The sequence below is a fragment of the Brachycentrus maculatus genome, unplaced genomic scaffold, assembly GCF_059751285.1.
Source record: "Brachycentrus maculatus isolate JH-2025_06_01 unplaced genomic scaffold, ASM5975128v1 h1tg000353l, whole genome shotgun sequence".
NCBI lineage: Eukaryota > Metazoa > Arthropoda > Insecta > Trichoptera > Brachycentridae > Brachycentrus > Brachycentrus maculatus.
Window position 1 is genome coordinate 1034097 of NW_028281102.1, and position 21660 is coordinate 1055756.

General features: G+C 32.7%; 1 protein-coding gene across 1 annotated transcript in view; it reads left to right on the top strand.

Moving 5' to 3' along the window:
- Positions 1-14970: 14970 nt before the first annotated feature.
- The window catches only part of sn (fascin domain-containing protein singed), a 100389-nt gene continuing 93699 nt past the window's right edge, over positions 14971-21660 (top strand). The window contains exon 1 of the mRNA XM_088269469.1: positions 14971-15311. The gene's annotated coding sequence lies outside the window, so the exon portion shown is untranslated. The remainder of the gene's footprint in view (positions 15312-21660) is intronic.

Here is a 21660-nt window from a genome sequence, read left to right on the forward strand (position 1 = left end):
AAATTTTATGCTCTTCTCTCCATAGATTTTTACGTCTTTTATATTTTTGCAATAGACAATATATCAATCTTCCCCGAATATAAAATTTTAATGTAAGCACCTACCTAGTTTCAAATTCAAATCCCAATCCATGTAAACTGGCGACTAAATCACTATTTTTTTAAGGTGATAATTTCCTGTTTTCTTCGAAATATATAGTACTTTCTTCCATTGTAGGACAATACGCTTATTAAAATGTTACGTATTTATTAGACAAAACGCTTATTGCGGAGAAAAAATGTCCTTAATTAAAATGTATTTCGGATTTATTTGATGTCTAGATTGATTATAGCTCAAATCGAATAGTTCTTCATAATTAGTGTGAATTTTTACTACTTATTTAAGCCGATGTTCGAACTTTTAAAATAGTTTTAATTACCTTTTGAAATCTTTAACACGAAATGAAATATAGGTGACTACAGAGAATAGGTATGTATGTATGAAAAATTAAAAACTCACCGACATTTCGAGTCAAAAACGAATTATTTTTAGGAACAAAATACATATTTTTAAATCCCCAATCAACCTACGGGTAGCACTAAAAACAAGAGAAGGTAATTAATAATTCAACTACCTTTAATAAACCACTTTAAAAAACACTTCATGATATTTTATGTCGATATATTTCAAGTTTTGTTGTAGATATTGGGTCAAAAAATGTTTAAACGTTATATGTATGTATATTCAGGAAAGGAATTATAATTTACGGTAATTTGCATCATCTGATAACGGAAAGAAACTCGTACACATTACTGTGTCCAAATAAGAAAAAAAATGTACGAGTGAGAGTTTGCAACCCTGAGTGGCATAGGTACCCTCTAGATGCCAAGCGCGGAGAAAGAGTTAATTTTGACACGTTGACAGGCTAGTACCATAAACGTTTTTTTGTTACCAGAAACGCACACAAACGTGTGAACGTTTCATAAAATCTCAATAAAACATACAATAATTAAAATATTTAAATGCAACAGCAGGTTCAAAGACATTAAGTAAACTCATTCAAGGTCCGATAATGTATAATTTGCGAAATCGCGACTGCTCCAGAATAATGTTCTTAATCTCTGCCATCTTTGGAGGCAAATCCTCTCAATCTCCGGACGAAGAGTGTCTGGTAATGAATTATTTTGATAGAATTTACATTACATCCACATAGCGTGAACATCTGGGATCATGGACCTCTCGCTGGAAGTAGGGTAAGCTGACACGGTCCGCAGCAGCTCGCTGGCTGTGTGGCAGTTGGCTGTGCGTTGTGTCTTCACAGTATGAATTTATCTCCATGCTCTGTCTCGACTGTGGCGTGCCAAATGTAGATACATTATACCTGTGCTGCGAACAGAGGCGAGAAAAAAGTCGAGAGATTAACGATATTGTGTTATCCAATAAGCATTACCCTAGCTTTGCAATCGTTATAAACTGTGATAGGTGAGGTAAGGCTGGAAACAGACTAGCAGCTTGAAACACTTGAGGTCAACTGCTTCGAGTTGTCAAAAATCACATCAGATAGCACGCTGGCGTTTTTAGTAATTGTTATTGATAGCTGACCTACGGTAGTGATTTTTGTATTGAAACTAAAGAATATCCAACTCTAGTAATTTGATCTCAACTGCTTCTATTTGACAGCTTAGACCCAACATAATGATGAAACATCTAGGTACGACAAGTTGAAATTGTTGCATGCGTATTCCGGCGAAAAGTAGTAATTTTCTATTTTGTGTTCATTGATTTTTAAATACCTGTTACCTACCCAACATGTTAATTTTCCTCATTTCTACAATTCCTGTGGCAAAGATAAAATATGAATTATTTTAATAGTAGTCATTAAATCCGAATATAATCAAACGTAATTTTATTTATCGTTGTCGTTATTGTTTCATGGCAATATATTATTGAAAAAATGTATTAAATATTTTCAAATACCTCTCATTTTACACACAATAATAGTCGATTAAATTTTGTGTAGTCGCATTTTTTTCGCAAATCGTTGAAAGTATCGGGAATGTAATAATTATAATAAATTTACGGTAAAAGTACAGAATAATATTCCGTTACAATGTTGGGCGTTTCATCGTAAGTGCGGCAAATGCAACTAACGTCTCAATGAAACCATTATTTTATGTGTGGTGTGTGGCGAATTAATTATTGAAACGGAGCAAATTATGAATTATTACTAACCACAGATGCTGCATGGATTCAAAATGTGGATTTAGCGGATTGGCAGATATCGTTTCATTGTGATAGAAGTAAATCATAAATCAATAAAAATTAAATATCGACATGTTTATTTTTAATGAAAATTCCCTCCAATGATATTTACTATTCATACTGCATAGTTAAAATTATAATAACTTATTACGCTTCCGCTTATTTTTTATTTATTATATGCTTATTGACAGGTAATTTTACTATTAAAAGTAAACATGGGTCGTTCTTGAACGATCCGGATACTTATATTCGTTGAGTGAATCTCATTCACGAACGCTGACCCGTTCGCTGACACTGAATCAGAAATTTATCGATTCCCTGATTCATATTGTCATTGATATTATTAAATCATTAATTGGAACTTCTGGATCTTTCAATCAATTGAAAATTTCTCAAGAAGCTAACGAAAGTAAGGTCGCTAGGATTTTCAAGGAATCCGTAAGGTTTCACGATAACAAAATTAAAGGAACAATTTAGTGAAAAAAGTAATGATACCAAAAATTCCCCAAGGTTTTTTTGGGTCTACTAATCTTTTGAAAGATAAGACCTTAACCACCTTAGTCACTTTATATTTCTAAATAAGAAATATTAAATGACATTACTATCAGCACTTCCATCAACCCAACTCTCAAACAGTTCTTTTAAACTGTATATTATGGAATATAAAACATCAGATGTATTTTCCTTAGAAGATAATATGTATTGGCATTACAATTTAAAAATTAAGTACTTTTCTCTCGTTTGGGAAAGAAAATTACTCTCAACATGAACTTATGTTTTATTTAATGTTCAAGTACTATCTACCCTCTGATTGCAAACAGGTATCAAACGTTTTGACCGATATCACTAGTCTGTTTTTTGATAGGTTGGAAGATATTTTTTTTAGTAATGAGCCCGCCAATGTATTTATTTCTTTTCTACACATGAAGTTTAAATAAATAAATAAATATGGCAGACAGTAAATCAAGCTATCAAATTAATTGATCGAGTATTCATTTTCAATCTATTAATTACCTATGGTAACGACCAACAACCGAACATGTGGTTGATTCGACTACCGCAAGCACTTAATGTTAAAGTAAAGCATTATTAACGCCCTGTACTGCTTCTAGTTCTCAATACCTACAGCAGTCCCAGCAACAACCGGAAAACAATTCATCTTTCATTTATTTACGGTTTTTTCTACAAACACATTGCAGGTTTATAATTACCTCGGTTTAATTTCATGTATCGTTAAACTCATGAGCACTGAGCTTTGAGCGTCGGGCAGCAGCTCCATATCATGGAGTATCAGGTCTCGTATAATGAGTACTACCAATTAATTTCGGTACAATTTGCACAATAATTGTTAGAGCAGCTACTATGTAGCAATTATAAAAGCGGCACGTTCTTTTAAATACTTGTGCTTATGTGTTGCACTGCTCCGATAATCAAGATTTAACGACAGAAAATCTATTTACACGATTGCTGTCGGCTTTCCTGTCAAAAGTTCGACGGATTGTTAGAAATTCTATATGTGAACAGTAGGAAAGGAACGGACATTACAATTTAAGAAATATCTTAATGCTAATTGTTATTCATATTTCTGAGAGGATCAAATTAAAATACATCAAAACCACGATATAACGGACCTTTATTTAACGAACTTCGGATATAACGAACAAAAAATCCGGTCAAATGAAAATGAAATTAAAAACGTCCTGTCAATATTATACATATTTAAATTCAAGTGTTACCGCATGTAAACATTTTATAGCGGCCATGTTACCAGTAGTAAGATCACATCTCGACGATCTAATTACAATTATTGACATTTCGTCAGATAGCGAAGTTCAACTATATTTAAAGCGTTTTCCTTATTTTAGAGAGTTGTACAAAAAAAATAAGTATGTAAAAAAACAGCAAACGTCAAAAGTGCAAACAAAACTTGATTCTTTTTTCAAAGCAGGATTACCGAAAGCAAGACAGTACATAGAATTTTGTTTGTATTTTGTACTGTTTATTTATATCTAAATACAGTGTTCATATTTTCATAAAAAATTCTTGATTTATTTTAAACCTATTTTTATTGAGCTTTCGGTTTTGAAGGACACCTCTTTCTCCCAATACGTCCGTTATATCGAGGTTTTACTGTAATTGTGTAAGTAATAATTAATAATAATGTAAAATAGGATGTGAATTAGTAAAAAAAACAGGAAAAGAGGAAAAACGCAATAATACCACAATTCATTGATATTCTTTTGTTCTACTCTAAATTTAATTTCTATTGCCGGTGATTCACGTTAAATCCATCTCCCACTTATCATCCCGTTCTTTTTTCCCGTAAAATTCATTTTTAAAATATTGACATCTCAACATAGATGAAGAAAAATAAGGAAATCTGGTTATTTACAAGGCTTACGACCTATCTGGTTTATATCTGACTGGAAGACTATGTATGGATTAAAATGTTTTTACTATTCCGGCATTTCATATAATTTCACGGTAAAATAAGAATGTCGATGGAATACACACAGAAAGGCAAGCCTACTCACTAAATAGATTCACGACTTTGAATAATTAGCGAAAAAATGTTTCTTATATTAAAATGAATTTCGGAAGAAAATCTGCCTTTGGGCAAATCTCGCGTCATTAATATTGCGATAATAATGGAGCAGAAATGATTGAGAAGATATTTTAATAAATATTTATAAGTGTAGCGTACATCGGTTTCGCTTGGCAAATTGGTGATCCGGTGGTTGTGTTTCTAAAAATGAACGTTTAATTAAATCAGTAATCAATTATCCTAAAGATATAAAATAAAATTGCCGAATGTTCGGTAGATTGCGCATACGGTACATATTTCAAACTGTTGCATATTTATTAATCCGTGTTTTAATTTTATTATAAAGTAATTCAAATTTTGGTACGTACGTATGACTAATCTCAGATGTTCTAATTCTCGAGTGCAAAATTCTATGTAATTCATCTCGTATACATTTTTTTAATTCTCATTGTTTCAAATTAAAAGATATAGATATCTACATATTCGTACAAAAAACACAATATGTACGTCAAATATGGCATACATAAATTAAATAAATGTTTAAAAATATACGAATTTCCTATAAAACGGTGTTGTAATATACAATATGTCTATGGCAAACAGTTTAATTATAACCAATTTTTTGAGAATAACAAAAATACAATGACATATTAATGAGTACTAAAAAATAGTTTTTATTTTAAAAATAAAACAAAAAATACACCATAGATACAGACAAGCTCACAGTGTTCTTTGAAGTAGAATGGATATTTAGTAAAATGGCTTCAATCGAAAGCAACCACAAAAAACTTAACGTAAATCATGAGAGGCACTCGAGGCAAACTAGTGTAAAATAATTTTAATCACGTATGTATCAATATCAATCGTGAATATTGTATTGATTAGTATGTCCTGTATGTAAACAGTTATTCGGTATGTTAATATATCTAAGAAGTACAAATGAATCCTGAATTGCAATTGAAAAGAACATAAAATTATTATTTACAGTATAGGAGATCATATATTTTTAATTTTGTCCATTTTTTTATTTTTTACATAGTTTAGAACAGTTTCCCTTTATATTTTTTTCCTGCTAATGTATTTTTTTATGATTTTTTTCATAGCATTTAAATCCTCATTAAAACAGCTTGCGTCAATATAAGATTTTTTCAATATTAAGAGAGCGTCAGAAAAATTATAACTGCACTGTAATTAAATAATAAGAATCAATTTGACGCCATCTTTTGCGGATTTCTTTACATCCATAAAGACAGACGAATATCTAACGTTCTACGATGTGCATCTACGTAAATGTGAATGGAATAGCTATCAATTTTCAAGACAAATGGAATGATTTCTCATTAATTTGCAAATATCAAAACTGGGTTTATGTGCGGAGAAATCTTTTAGAAAATTGCATTTAGAGATGTAACCGATTTGTTAATGCATTTATGTAATTAAACAATTTTTGCGGTCAATTCAATTTATAAGCGAACAGTTAGGCCGTAAAATTAGAATTTATATTCATGATACCAAGAGAATATTTTCATAAATATATGATTGAATAAACGGTGATATATTTATACAAATACAAGATACTATTATTCTTATATAAAAATAATTCCATGACTATAGTTTAGAAAGAGTACCACCCCCTTTCTCTTGATTTTAAATTGTTACTAATAAATGCATTTTCCTTCTTTAAAATATATTTATTTAAACATACAATAGATACAAAAGCTTTTCATTAATAAACAAAGAGTTTATTGTTTATTTATTTATTGTTACAAAAGAAACCTTTGCTCAAATCCTTATCATGAACTTGCGGTATGTACAACAGACGCACATAGCGCGTGCCGCAGGAGGAAAAAAAAACAAGTTTTCAATATGCTAAATCCAAAATCCACCTTCGTAGTGGATGGTCAGCACGCTCGGCTACCGTTCTGGAGGTCCCGGGTTCGATTCTCAGGGGGGGGGTCAAATAAATATAAGTGATTTTTCACTTTCATATATATTCAATGTTACCCTGGATCCTAGAGCCAGGAGTGGAACCTGAAGTGGAGGGCTGATCACCTTTCCTTCATGCGTTAGTGATCAAGATAACACTTTATGATCAGTTTTGTATCAGTTGTATCAGTTTTGTATGGCAAGGGATGGAAATGAAACGGAAACACTTTCCGCGTCATACGAAAAAAGTATTTTAATAAAATTTTCAAAACAACCTTACATGATTTTTTAACGATTCACCCAAATAGTAATAGCTTGTATTGGATAGATATGAGTTTACATACCTCATGATATGTAAAATCGATGAAATTTGGCTATTATCTGTGAATCTGGGAGTGTAAATACACTACCCGATATCAATGATCCCTATACGATCCAGAGTCTGTAAAAAGGTCTGTAAGAGGTGTGGGCATTTTAATAAATTCCTCAAAACAGCCTTACATATTTATTGTAACTGCAGACAGTTGGTAGATTCCATTTTAAATTTTTGGGTAATGTATCCAAAATCAATCAAGGTTATACTGGATTGAATCCTACTTTTATTTACATATATAAGATAATATGTTGTATTATCATATGTAAATAAAAGTAGAATTCAATCCAATAACCATGTATAATTTTGGATATGTTACCCAAAAACAGCCTTACGCGTTTTTTAACGATTCATCCAGATAGTTCTGGCTTGTATTGTGTTGGAACCTCATGCCATGTAAATCAATGAAATTTTTTCTATTATATGGACTCTGGGAGTAAATACTTCAATGATCCCTACACGATCCAGGGTTTGCACTAAGAAGTGAGGTGTGGGTATTTTAATCAATTCCTCAAAACATCCTTATATGTTTCTTAACGATTCACCCAAATAGCACATTTTGGGTAAGCACCTCATGCTATGTAAATCAATGAAATTTGGCTATAATATGGGACTCTGGGAGTAAATACGCCAATGATCCCTACTCGATCCAGGGTTTGCACTATGAAGTGAGGCGTGGGCGGGGCGGGTTCGGGCACAGGATTGCGCGTAGCGTTATCCATAATCTGCGGGAAGAAGAATGCAATCGCGTGGGCGGAGTACTCCGTCCGATGCTCCCGCGGATTGAATTATTGGTTTTTTACTCTCCCTCCAGCCACACTTGCCAGCTCAAGCGAGCACCATCCGCACGAAGTTTGGCTTCTGCCAACAACTGAAAATTGCAGTAAAACACGACACAAGAGGCGGACTGAGAAATTTCGGGGCTGTTTATTTTTATTGATAGGGAAGTTGTTTATTTTATAGGATCCAAATTGATTTCAAAACTAATGAATCCATATAACGTATACAAACTACGAATACGTATCACTAATACGTATCACTAATACGCATCACTAATACGTATCACTAATACATTTATAAATCTCATACGTTAGTAAATATCCGAAGACTCCAAAAGCTTTCATTGATTGATTCGGCAGTCAATTTATGGAAATATCGTTTCATTTTTTATTTATTAACTTTTTCTTTGTAAAAACCAACCAAACATACAAACTTAAACATAAACTTTTGTTTCTTTTACCAATATTTATTAAAATCCATATAACTACGTATTTCAGTGCATTCAACATCATATAAATACAGTTTTTGATAATGATATTAAAACGCATTTTATAATGTGTTTCATATCAATAAATAGCTGTATTTACCAAGTAAAATTTAAAGCATTGTTTCACACATATACCTACATATCTGTATAATTCAATAAATTGTATCCCAATTTAATTATTGATAAATAATTACTAACGTTATACATACAATTTTTTCATACTATTAACATGAGCGTTTCCTTTAAGAATTTCAGACGCTCTCATCATTGGTCGAATAAAGAAAGAAGAAACGTATTAAAATATATAATATGTAGGTATTCATTTAATCGAATTATAATGCGAATTCCCTTGTTAATTTTTAAAAAATAATCTGAATAAAATTATACTTCGATTTTAAGATAATCTTTAGAATTATTGAGATAATCCTCTGAACCCACTCTGTCTAAATTCTAAATGTATAATTGAAAATATATTGAACTTTACAACTGTTTATCAATTTAATTATAAAACTGCAAAACAGTGGATGTGCATAAATAATTTAGCAAGACGTAAATGTTTTTTATCAACTCTAAGATTTAAAATAACTGGGTGATAAATGAATTTTTAATTTAAATTAATAAATTCAAGTCACGTTCACAACTTCAAAATGTCGTGGTTATCAAAAATAAATTGAGAAAACTCTTAATCTTTTGAAAATCGACAATTTTGTTCGAATTTTATAAAATGGTAACAGTTTACAAATTTTAAAGTTTAATTTTTTTTATTTATTTAACCCTTTGTACGCATAAATCGACTAAAGTCGCCTGATTTTTTTCCCTTTGGACGCGTAAATCGACTATAGTCCATGGCTTGTAAAAGCCATGAACATGACTGAAACAAATAAAAGAGGTTGAAAGGATTTTATAAAATACTTTATTTTTCATGAAAAATTTGCATTTTTCAAATAAACTTTTATTTTTTGCTTAACGCGTTCAAAGGGTTAATAAACTTAGGTAGAGTAAATACATCGAAAATACTAAAAATTTATAAAATATATATAGAACCCTTATCTGCACCCCAATGGTGCATAGGGCACTGCGTAATACAAACGCAGTGTAATCTTGATCGTTACACATGAAGGAAAGGTGATCAGCCCTCCGCTTCAGGTACCAGTCCAGGGTAGTATTGAATAAATAGTACAGTGAAAAAATCACTAATATTTATTTTACCCCCCCCCTGGGAATCAAACCCGGGACCTCCAGAACGGTAGCCGAGCGTGCTGACCATCACACTACGAAGATGTCACAAATTTAAGACATTTTCAAATATATAGGTAAAATACACAGACGAAAATAAGGAAAACCTGTCAATACTAAGGGAAACAACCCGTCTAGCAAAATCTCTAGTATGTTTTATTGCTTTGTGTAGAATGGAATCATGAACACTAAGTATAAAGGAAATGAATATGTTGTATGTGATATTATTTTTTGACATCTCATCAAAGATGAAGAATATGGAAGCCTGGGCATTTACGGGGCTGACGACCGTCATCGGCTGGTTTAAGTGATCACTTCACACACGTGTAACATTCACCAATTCTACCCATTATTGACAACCACACTACTCAAATTCTTGGAAGTTCCATATATATATGAACCAATTAAGAAACCCTGTTCTTGAATCACTAGAACTTCACTAGAGATGTCTATTGGTGAGATGTAAAGAAGCTTTTTATTAAGCAGAAACTCTTATATTATCTTGTATGTGATATACTGGGAGTGAATGCTACCCTTTTCGTAGACAAATTCACAGATGCGCAAATGACTCCATCCTTCGGAAACTATAGAAAGACTCTAAAACAATACGCAGATAGAGGGTTCTTTCGTGATTTGGGCAAATTGAAAGACCAAGGAGAGTGTTTAGTGTTGAGAAACTGTTAGTAACAGAGTCAGTTGAGGTTAAGCTCACAAGATGAACTGATTAAATGAAGGAGTAAACTTTCTTTTCTCTAAACCAGCCCCCGTCTTGACCCAGGTCTGCGTCTAGGAAGAAAAAATACGAATTACAGGTAGTGTCAGAGAACCAAGGAAACAATGAAGCTCAGCAGCAAGCACGATGGCAAGGAAGAAAAAGAAGAGAGATTTTAATAAACAACCATCGTTGTATCAAATTTTCGGTTAAAATATATGGTATTCATAAGGAATTTGTTAAAACAGTAATGCAAAACTTACGCAATCTAATGCGAGCAAGAGTATGCAACCCCGAGTGGTCTAACCGTTGCTTCTGTTACTTTTTCTACCAATTAATCTTCCTCCATTTTCTAACCCATATGAAGAGTTTCTCCCCTCACGTTGACTGTTTTTTTACTAAACATATTCCTCTCCCATTAATGATAATCTGTAGCGCAGGATGACCTTTTCGTCATGTAATTGACCATAAAGTTGACACCACATCTAACCAACTCGGTGCTCTATGCACCATTAGGTACAGATAGTGGTAATCAGATATGACGGTAAAAATTATAGTGTACATATCTTGGCAGTATATCAAAAACAGAATTAAGTTTTTTTAAATCTTTAACATTTAGTTCTGGTCAGTTGGGTGTTAATTACCCACCATAAATGAGGAATGATCTCTTCAACAGCTAATGATTTATTACTTAATTATCGGAGATTTTCCAGCCGTTGGTATTCGGGGGAGTTTCTCTCGCCAGTTTTTGTGGCGATCTCTGTCCTTGAGTGGGTATAGAAATCGAAGATGCTAATTAAACGAATTGATTTATCAACACCTCTGGTTTCTGTTCGTGGAAGGCTGTAAATGTCGTGTGAGAATTGCGAGATTCCACGCACCGGAACTCCGCGCCGCAGACGAGACGCGTAGACGCAATTGGTTCCGAAAGGAAAATGGTATGGATAGAAAAGCCTGAATGAATTAGGGGGTGTCGTGCAGAAGGGAACCAGTCCACAAAATCACACGAGTACCAACATAAATGTAAAAACCAAGTTAAATGAAGCTTCTGTCATTCTTTTTTTAAATACATTAGATTTTAATACATGTATACACCAGCCTATGACGGTGGTAAGCCCCGTTAATGCCCAGACTCCGTATTCTTCTTCTTCTACCATATGTTGACATATCAAAAAATAATATGTACATATAAATCCCTTAGCTACCTGACCATGTGTTCCTGTAGCTAAGTGTAGTTAAGTAGAAAAGAAAAAAATGAAATAACACATTTTTATACGTATAATAGATTTTCACATACTTGTGAAAGAGTGAAAATATTTCAAATCTTTTAAAAACAATGCAATCGAAAACATTGCTAACTAAAATGCAAAGTGACAGTAGCTATCAATAAGCACGCTGTCCAGCATAAGGAACATTTAATATTGCTTGTGTTGTTATTACATTTAACAGATGACACTGCCATTGCGGTTAAAAAGCTGTTTTTCAAACAAATAAGTTTTTTTTCTATCATGCGTTGCTATGGTTCAATCATATTAGTTGGGAAAGAAAAGTTTCATAAAAACACGCGTGTATTCGCTTGCAACGTTGTGTCAAAAATTTAAAGCAATTAATGAATAACAACTTTAGGGGATTTAAGATTTTAAACAATCAAACATTCATATTTTTATTTATTTATTTATACAAACAATATAAATTATATTTAGATAACTTTTTTTTTTTAATTTAAGAGTTTTTAGTAAAAAAATATATGCTATCTTGAGTGTGGGCTGGTTGCTTCTCGCTTAGCAGTAGCCAATTTTCCACGAGTTTTCTAAATGCGTACGTGAAGCAGGTGATCATAGCCATGTTTGCAATAACCGCGGTAGCTATGTGAAGAAAAAACACGCTTTCTGTTCCACAGAAACGAATGCATAGATGTTGATTTATGCGGAATGCGTTTTACAAAATCATTAGGAAATCTATTGTCATGTTCCTCGTATTAGTATGAGCGCTGTTGATTTTGTTATTTTTATGAATATGACAAAACACAAACAGTTATAACAATTCTTTCAAGAGAACAATCATATCCAAAATTGCATCTTCTCATGCTATGAAGTCACTATCAGCTAAAACGATATACTTTGTATAAAACAATTTGCGGTTCCGACTGGTGGTTTTCGCAACTTTTATTTTATAATTAAATAAAGTCGAAGCACCGTAGTGTAATGGTCAGCACGCTCGGCTACCGTACTGGAGGTCCCGAGTTCGATTCCCAAGGGGGGTCAAATAAATATAAGTGATTTTTTAACTCAAATTTTTATTTAATATTACCCTGGACTGATACCTGAAGCGGAGGGCTGATCACCTTTCCTTCGTGTGTTAACGATCAAGATGACACTGCGTTTATATGATGCAGTGCCCTATGCACCATCGGATGCGGATAAGGGTTAGAAGAAGAAGAAAGTTGAAGGTATAAAGTTGACACTGTCCACCAGTTGAAATTTTTACAATGTAATCATCGGTTCTTAACTTTATATAAGAAGTGTAAGATTCTTAAGTTAATTTTACAGACCAGTAGCCTCTTACCCAGCGATTAAGACGTTAAACGCCATGGGGGGCACCGGTGACCTCGCCTGTGTTGGACCGCAGAGCCATGGGGGGCACCAGTGACTTCAATCAAGAGCTATATTAAAAATAAAAATAAATCTATGTAACCCATCGTCATCGTATTATTAAAATACGTAAATTACCGAAAAGTTTTTTTTCTGAATTTCAAATTTTTTAGCGTCGGCGTTTAACGTGTAACGATAAGTCAAGAGGTTAAGAACGACCATCTTTGACATTTTTCCTGTTGGGTTTGGTGCACCTAGCAGATTTTGTATTAAAACCCCTTAATACAATTATTTGATACATCGCAACTTAATTTTCTTATAAACCAGAGAACGTTCGACGTAATTGAATTTTTTGCTTGGAATGCCGTTTTATTATTTATTGAAAACGTGAGTTTTCTTCGAAATAAATATGTCTAATATATGGTTTTGAAAAGAAGAAACATTCAAAGGTACCCCTTTAGGTAATATTTAACGAAAATGGCGCTGTATAAATTATCCAAATTCATTACTATTATTATTATGTGTAAATGGCATTTTCCCTTAGAGTAGCTATTTTTTGAGTTAAGAACTTTCTGCGTAACAAAATAAGTAGCATTAAAAAAACAATACTTGAAAAGAAAAGAAAAAAGAAATTTACTTGCATGCGACTTATGCGTATGGATAGCTCTGCATTCAGGTGACAATATGTATTCTATTCTCAGTAATCTGATACATAAGAGAAACAATATTTCGATAATAATTTACACAAATTATACGCTTTTAATATATTTAAACAAATATATTAAATGCAGGTATTAAACATCTAAATTGAAATACATTATTCATACAATATTTATTTCAAAACTTTCATTCGTTTATAAAATAGAAATGTAGAAAGGAAGTTCAATACGAATGAATATGTATTTTTAAACAATAAATCATACAGATTATAGATTATCCTAAATTAAATTACACTATATGAAGTAACGAGTTGTTGATAAGAAAATTTATTGTCGCATATTGAGGACATTATCAATTTATAAGTATACAATATTATAAAGTATCGGCATACTTAATTTGCTGCAAATTTCTGATAACCGCGTTTGGTATTCCATGTTGAAATTTAGCTCTTCAAAAACTTGGGAAAATACGATATTTATGTGCATATATTTGAAAACACGATGCACGACAGAAGAGGCATGCCCAGATTGCCGCCATAGCCTACATACCCCGCGGACCACGTCGAATGAAGCAGAAAAGTTCGCTCGAGACGTAGGGCTACCATTATTTTAGTTTGCTTTGGGGACTGGAAAATTTGCATTTCATGATATTGTAGTATCTTTAATAAATGAAAAAATCACCGTAATAATTAATAAGATGAGTTATACGAGGTAAAGCTGGATTGAAGCCGTCACATATGATACTAATACAATTCTAAAGACAGTGTGTTATTACCTATGGACCAAGGCCTATTACTTACGCATGTGAAATATGACATTACCTTGAATAAGTAAAAAAAATATACTAATGAGTTTATAAAGGTACCGAAATTCAAGTGTTATCCCGTGAAACCACTAAAATGCGGTATGGTGATGTAAAGGGTATTTCAGAGAGGTGAAGGTAGAGCTCTGAAAACAAGTACTTACGTATCTAAAGATGATTTTTTTCTTCCATCATTATGGTAGACTACAAAACTTAATCATCACTTTAAACTTGTTTGCCAATATCTTTCTTACCTCTCAGAAATACCTATACCATCCTCTCACAACGTTTTAGATGTTGCGCGGCAGTGCAGTTATAACTGTTAAAAAACAATATCCATAAGTGGTGTTGAATAAGGGTTAGCTAGATCGCAGAGTAACAAAGATATAGAAACGGATAAGCTGCTACATTATGGAGCCACAAACTTCTAAAAATGTCATCCAGCCATGCACCCACAAAATATATCTAATCAAGCAAACTTTCGTTTATTTGTGGTCACCCTAAACACAGCCATCTGCGATTGGCTTATCGCTATGACGCCTCCTATTGGGCGGCCGCATCTACTGTTACCCGCCGCTAGCTTCACGGCATATCGTCCCGCGCGCTCATCTGTCAGTCAGTCTTCGTGGATCGTGTGTGTGTAGCGTAGCGCTGTCCCACCCTTGTGAGAGATTTCATGACAAGTAAATCGCAAAAATATACCTTATTATAAAATAACCGTGCCATTCCGACAAGCGACGTCTCATCGCGGCGCATTGTAAAACCACCCCACTGCCGGCGGATAAAAAAATAACACTTTCTGTGCTCCACGCGTATTTTTTTCGCAAAGTTGTGTTTATTGTACGGCCGGTTAAATCGTTCGGGATTGTTACTTGATTGTGTGATTATTGCCGAGGATATTGTGTTTCTGTGGTTTGAACTTACTTGCCGATTCCAGATCACATTTTGAAAGCAGAAAGGTAGGTGTGAACTGTAAAATAATCAACCTTTAAAAAAAAACAACCCTTTGTGATATTTAATGGCAAATGTATGTCTTCTTTTTTTTTTGTTTGTCTTCGAAAGCTGTGAATGAGATTTGTCTTCGGGAGAGTAATGTTTTGCGGTTTGTGTGTGTGCAGACACAAATCGATGACGGGATGGGCGGTGTTGGGGTGGGATTGTAGTAGTAGGTACCTACGCATACCGAGTGGGTAGGTTTCTAAATACGGCGAGCGTACAACCCCGTATTCGCGCATGTAGTGCGAACCCTGCCAGTTGAAATGCTAAATGCTCTCTGCTAAATGATGAGTCCCCTTAACATGTATGAAAACACGACTAAAATGAATTCAGAAGCAATTCCTTTCAAATAAAATCGTAAAATTAGATTAATTTAAGCACATTGTAAAAAATAAATACATTAGTGCATAAATAACTTTTCAAAAGCAGTTTCGTGTGTATTACAGGTAGATTTCTTCCTATATATATATATATATATATATATATATATATATATATATATATATCCTGTAGTAGTAATCTACTACTATCATCACGTCATTTCTGAGCAAAGGTAGGCAGAGAGGATGGAACGCCACACGCATTTGCCCGTACACGCCCCAGTCTTCATCTTACCTATAATAATAAATCAAATATATCGGGGGTAGACTGGCAAAAAACGTTAACTCTAAAATCCCTGTTTGAATAATCCCTGTTATTTAAAGCTTTTAGCCTGAATAAAATACCTGCTATTAGACTTAAAGTTGCATTTCTTGTAAAACCACATAAATATGACATTTCGTCAGAACTTCGGGACGCGGATCTGACTTGGGAGGATGCAAGGGAGCTGGCAGCCGACAGAAAAGCCTGGAGGCAGTTTGTGGAATCCATATGCTCCACCTAGGGAGCGGATATGGTTTAATATAATAGTGTATTTTGCCAGTTTATAGAACGTTGAAAAGTCAAAATTGCATATTTTCGAGTTAACGTTTTTTCACAGTTCACCCACGATTTGATATAACGGTTTTTCCTTCTTGCTATTCATAATTTCAGAATAACATTCTATGTAAATTTTGACTTGAATGCTGTCTCCAAAAAAATTAGCTAACAAGTTTTACACTTTAAAATATAAAACAGAATTTTTGATAACGAATCCAAATGTAGTTTCGTTGATGAAATTGCAACAAGAACTATGAGCAGATTATTTTTCATAAGTATGAAACATTTGTTTATCTATTTTTTTTAACAAACAAATAATATCTAAACATCTAAACTATTCTTTTATAGGAATAAAACATTTTAATAAACTACCTGCAAGAATAAAAAATATAATCAATTTAAAATCTTTCAAAAATGATTTACAAAAACATATAAGGCAAACTCCCGTTTGATTACCATTTATTTATTTCTTATTTTTACTTCTTATTTATATGTACAAACCCTGTAAGCGAACCCCCTCTCTAAACACGAGCAATCTGCTCTCTTAGTGAGGTAGCACGAAAAAAAAAATGTAACTATGTTGATACTTTGATTAAAAAAATAAATAAATAAAAAATAAAATAAAATAAAAAATCTCCAAAGCTTTGTTATAAAAATGCATGAAGAATTAACAATACAAATCTTTTGATTTTGGTATCATGGAATATTGGCCGTTCTTGTGATATCGTATCAAGATATCATCGAAAATGCAATTTTACTGTTTTTTTTCTGTACTGAAATATCTCCATTTTTTAGTAATGCCTATTTGTTGAGTGCGCGATATTTCGATATATCGAAGTGCATGTTGAATTGGCGAGCCTCGTTCGTGCCATTCACCTCTTGCAGAGAGCGTGGCAACGGATTACTGACCTTGAACTTGACAGTCAATAATGCAAGTTAATTGGAACGGGTTGTAAATATGCCTCGGGAGGTATATTTGATTTAACATATAATATTTATTATTTGATTATTTTTTAAATAGAAATATTTGTGTTTTTATTATTTACAAAAACACTTGAATTTCATACTTTTTCTTTGAGCCTCAACGACTTATTATTAGAAATAGGTATCAAATTATGGTACAGTGGCTTCAAACCGAGAAACCCTGACTCTTGAGTCCGCGACACTGACCACGGGACATAACCCGACACTCGACATATAAATACGTTTTCATATTCTCTTTGTACATATCGCTCAATCCATTCAACAACGTCATGTATCAAAAATCGACAATTTTCTGTTGTGCATGTTTTCGAAATGCCCATAAAATGTACTATATCCCAGGAAAAGCGGCATATTTTAAACTAAATATTTACCCGCTACAGGGCAGAAAGTGTTGTTGTTGCATTTTGAAAAAAGGTATTGTTTGATTATTTTTTTAAATAAACTAAATATTTTTCAATTGGAGAAAAAACCTTCAGGATTTACCTAAAAAGATCTGTTGCACAATGAAAAGTTCATTGAGTGGCTTGATATTTATTTTTAATAAATTACATTATATTCTTATTCTTTAAAACGATCTCCTGAAAAATCAAGTTTTTTGATAAATGACGTTGTTGAAAGGAGTGAGCGATATTTGAAAATAAAATAAAATACAAAAATAAAAGAAATTCACGTTGCAAAATTCGCCTTTTGAAATAGATCGTTTTATAAGTTGGCAACATGTTGCTTCATTGCGCATATCCACGGTTTTGGAAAGTTGGTAACAATGCAGTTTAAACCATTCCCCCACTGCAGTCAGTTCTTAGTTTCCAATACGAAAAACGCCAGGCTTCAGGGTACGTAAACTCCTCGGTAACACTAATGGCGTTGTACCAGGAGTCGCAAGTTTTGTAGACATGGGCTGTCGAATTGAAAACCCGAATTGATTCACGGCTTCTCTAAAATAAGTCATTAGTTCATTCGGTTTTCGGATTCGATTATTTAAATCTAATTACGCCATTCAGTGCACGAATTTGGTTTCGTAATGCTTATTTCTAGATCTTAATATTTTTGACAATTTGACATCGAAATAGACATCAACAAAGGGAGCCGCCAATAATTTAGCAATATTAAAATAAGTCAATCGTTTATGTGACGTCATTAATTGCCAACTTACGAAAATAACGTTTTTTCGAAGGCGAATTTTCCAAAAGAAAATGATGAATGAAAATATTAATTATATCGACTGTTATAAACACACAAGTCTAATACAATCCTTTATAGGTTGAGTATGTAAAATTAGATATTCCTCCCGTCTGACAAAGATCCATTGAGAGCAAATTTAAAAACGGTTTATCCATAATACCGTGGTTAAAGTTGAATGTAGCACAACAGAAGCAAAAAATAATATCCACATGTTTACCCTTGAACTTTCAGTGTTTATAAATAGAAAAAAGATACATACTGTCTAGTGTCATATGTTTCTTCCCTCTTTATTTTAAAGCTATCCATGTATGTATCATCTTGTCTTCGTGTTATTTTTATACCCCTGTTTATTAAATAAGTATATCTGTAGTAGTGAAGTGGTTACCACGTCTGTCTACCTTGCTGGAAGTCCGGGGTCAAATTCCCAGGGGCATCAAGTATAAGTTTAAAAAAAAAAACTTTATTTATATTTAAATTCTTTATTTAAAAACGTTTATTTATCTTCATTTAAAGAACCCTGGACTGGTACTTGAAGCGTAAGACTGATTACCTTGCTTTCATATAATTAACGATTTACTACACATTGAATCTATTTGATGCAGTGCCTTATGCACCATTGGGTACGGATGAGAGTATGAAGAAGAAGAAGAAGCCAATCAAATGCTCTGCATGCACCTTAAACCGCTTTTACTAGAAAGAAGAAATGCGTATATTTAGATCATCAAATAGTTCGAAACGAAAAAATATGGGAACTTTTTATCTTGCACCATAAAATTGGCTATTGTCGTGATTGCTCGTATTGCAATCATCGAGGCTAGACTACGTATGCTAACACAGTATGCGGATTGTTTTTTCCATATTTAATAACATGTTGCTGTCTGTTTAAATTATAATCAAATAATATTTAAGGCGCACTATTTTCACCGGACAACAAAACTGTTATTAATCACACTGACCGACATTAATCTGACAATCACGGTGAAAATCTCGCGAAATTAAGTGTATCACAATCTACATCGCGAATCTCTGTAGTCTGAAATGTATTCATGTGGCCCCACCTTCCACCTTCCAATCAAATATCTCTTTTACTTTAATAAATTGTACATTCATCTAAATAACGATTAGAAATAGAAATTGTAGAAATGACGAGACGGTTTGCTGAGCTTGCTCTACTATAACTCGATACTATCACGAATTTACAGATGCTACATGTTGGAATACTAATTTTCTTCTTCTAATACCTGAGGATTGTTCCTTTGTCAGCATAGTTTTATGTAAAATATGAATTTTCATCTGAAACCAATATGTCTCCTTAGAAAATTATACGTTTAGGTTAATCTTCCTTGTTGCTTTGAGACAGTGATTTCTAAAACAACCGGATCATCTGTTTTTGCCAAAAATTAATATATTTTGTTTATTCCCCTTATTTTATTGGAAGTTTTAGCCTTAAGGCCCAGTATTCGTTACTATTTAAATAGTTAACTTTTCCTTAAAACACTGTTTTTGCATTGAAAACATAAGTTTTTCTTGGAAATGATTGTATGGTTTTGAAAAGACAAAAGAGTTATTGAAATGTAAGGAGTTAAAAAATATACGTAAAATCATTTTTTCCATATAAGTACGTATATTCTAAAAACAAAGAAAAAATCCAAAATGCATTCTTTAAAAACATCTGACGTGAATAGACATGTGACCTCTCCCGTGGTCGCCCGGCGAACGAATTCTGTGTTTGTGAATATCCCCTTAACTGACGATCTGACAAATTGCAATGATTAAAATAGAAGTCCTAGAGGTTAGGCAAACTGTACCAGTGTTATAAGCTCCAAGGACAAAAATAAATAGCACAAATTCATTTTGAAATGGGTTCGAAACATATACCATATACCTCATATATTCTTTTATATATGAGGTATATGGTATATTATTATTATTATTATTGTAGAAACTTGTAGCATTAGTAATTTTTAACATGTAAATAAAACGTACGAATATATTGTCAATTGATACATATTCGATATTTCTCTTCGCTGTTATTTAGTATTCTTGTCAGCAATTGGTGGTATTGAGTCTATCGACCTTGCAATGTGTCTGCGACTGTCTTTGCTGTCTACTTGTGTCTGTGTCTTTTCTTGGCTGTGTGTTAGTGACTGTCGCCGCCACATATCCGCCCTTTGTTCGCACACGCTTATTTTACATTATTTTCAACTCCTCATACCCTCTAATACGATACAATTTATCCTCTTTAATATATTTTGTATTTTAAAAGCATTGTTAACTTTGTGGTATATTATTATAACACTCTCCTTATCATATATCATATCGATAGCGAACGATGAATGATAAGAAGAGAGTTATCATCCTCATCATTAGTTTAAATTCATGGTTTTCAAAGCAAAGATTTTTTTTAAAGTGTTAAAAACAAAGGTAAGATTGAAAACGAATCAATATCCATTACATGTCAAATGTGACAACATACGAGTATTTATACTAAAAGTTTTTCATGATTATATATTTTGAGTTTAAAAACCTTATTCTGACCCTCGTTACTAACTTAACTAGACACTAATCTTCCGAAGGTTTACAATATATGGTACAGGCAGACAGATACGACGAATTAGACATATACGATAAATAAAAGAATTTTAAAACAGCATTTAATTAAATTCAATAACACAAAAATAAAATCAAAAAGTTGTCTGAAACTATAATAAATAAGTATATACGATTTTAAAATTATCGATTCATTCATTTTAATTTAGTACCTATATGAAAAATAACTTCATGTTATATTTTGTATATTAAAAGCATAGTTAACTTTGTGGTATGGGAATATAACACTCTCCATATCATTCATCGTTTACTTTTTAAAAGTTTTATTACACAAAGTGAACGATGAATGATAAGGATAGTGTTAACTTCATATTATCCTAATTTTTATGACGGATCTATGTAATACAATACTTTAGTTCAGATTGGTTAAAATTGTTTAAATTTTGTGAATACAATCTGCTTCCTTAAAAACTCAAGGATTTAATCAACTATAAAAACACAAGGATTTAATCAAATATAAAAACAAAATATACACTGTAGAAGTTGAGTGAACACTATTCGCTCTCTTATAATGTGCATTTGGATATACTATACGTCGTCTTATAGCCCTTTGAATGTCCAGTCATCTTTTTGTCTATTGTTCCTTCCACGAATCCTGCACGTGGGCGGTCAAATCCT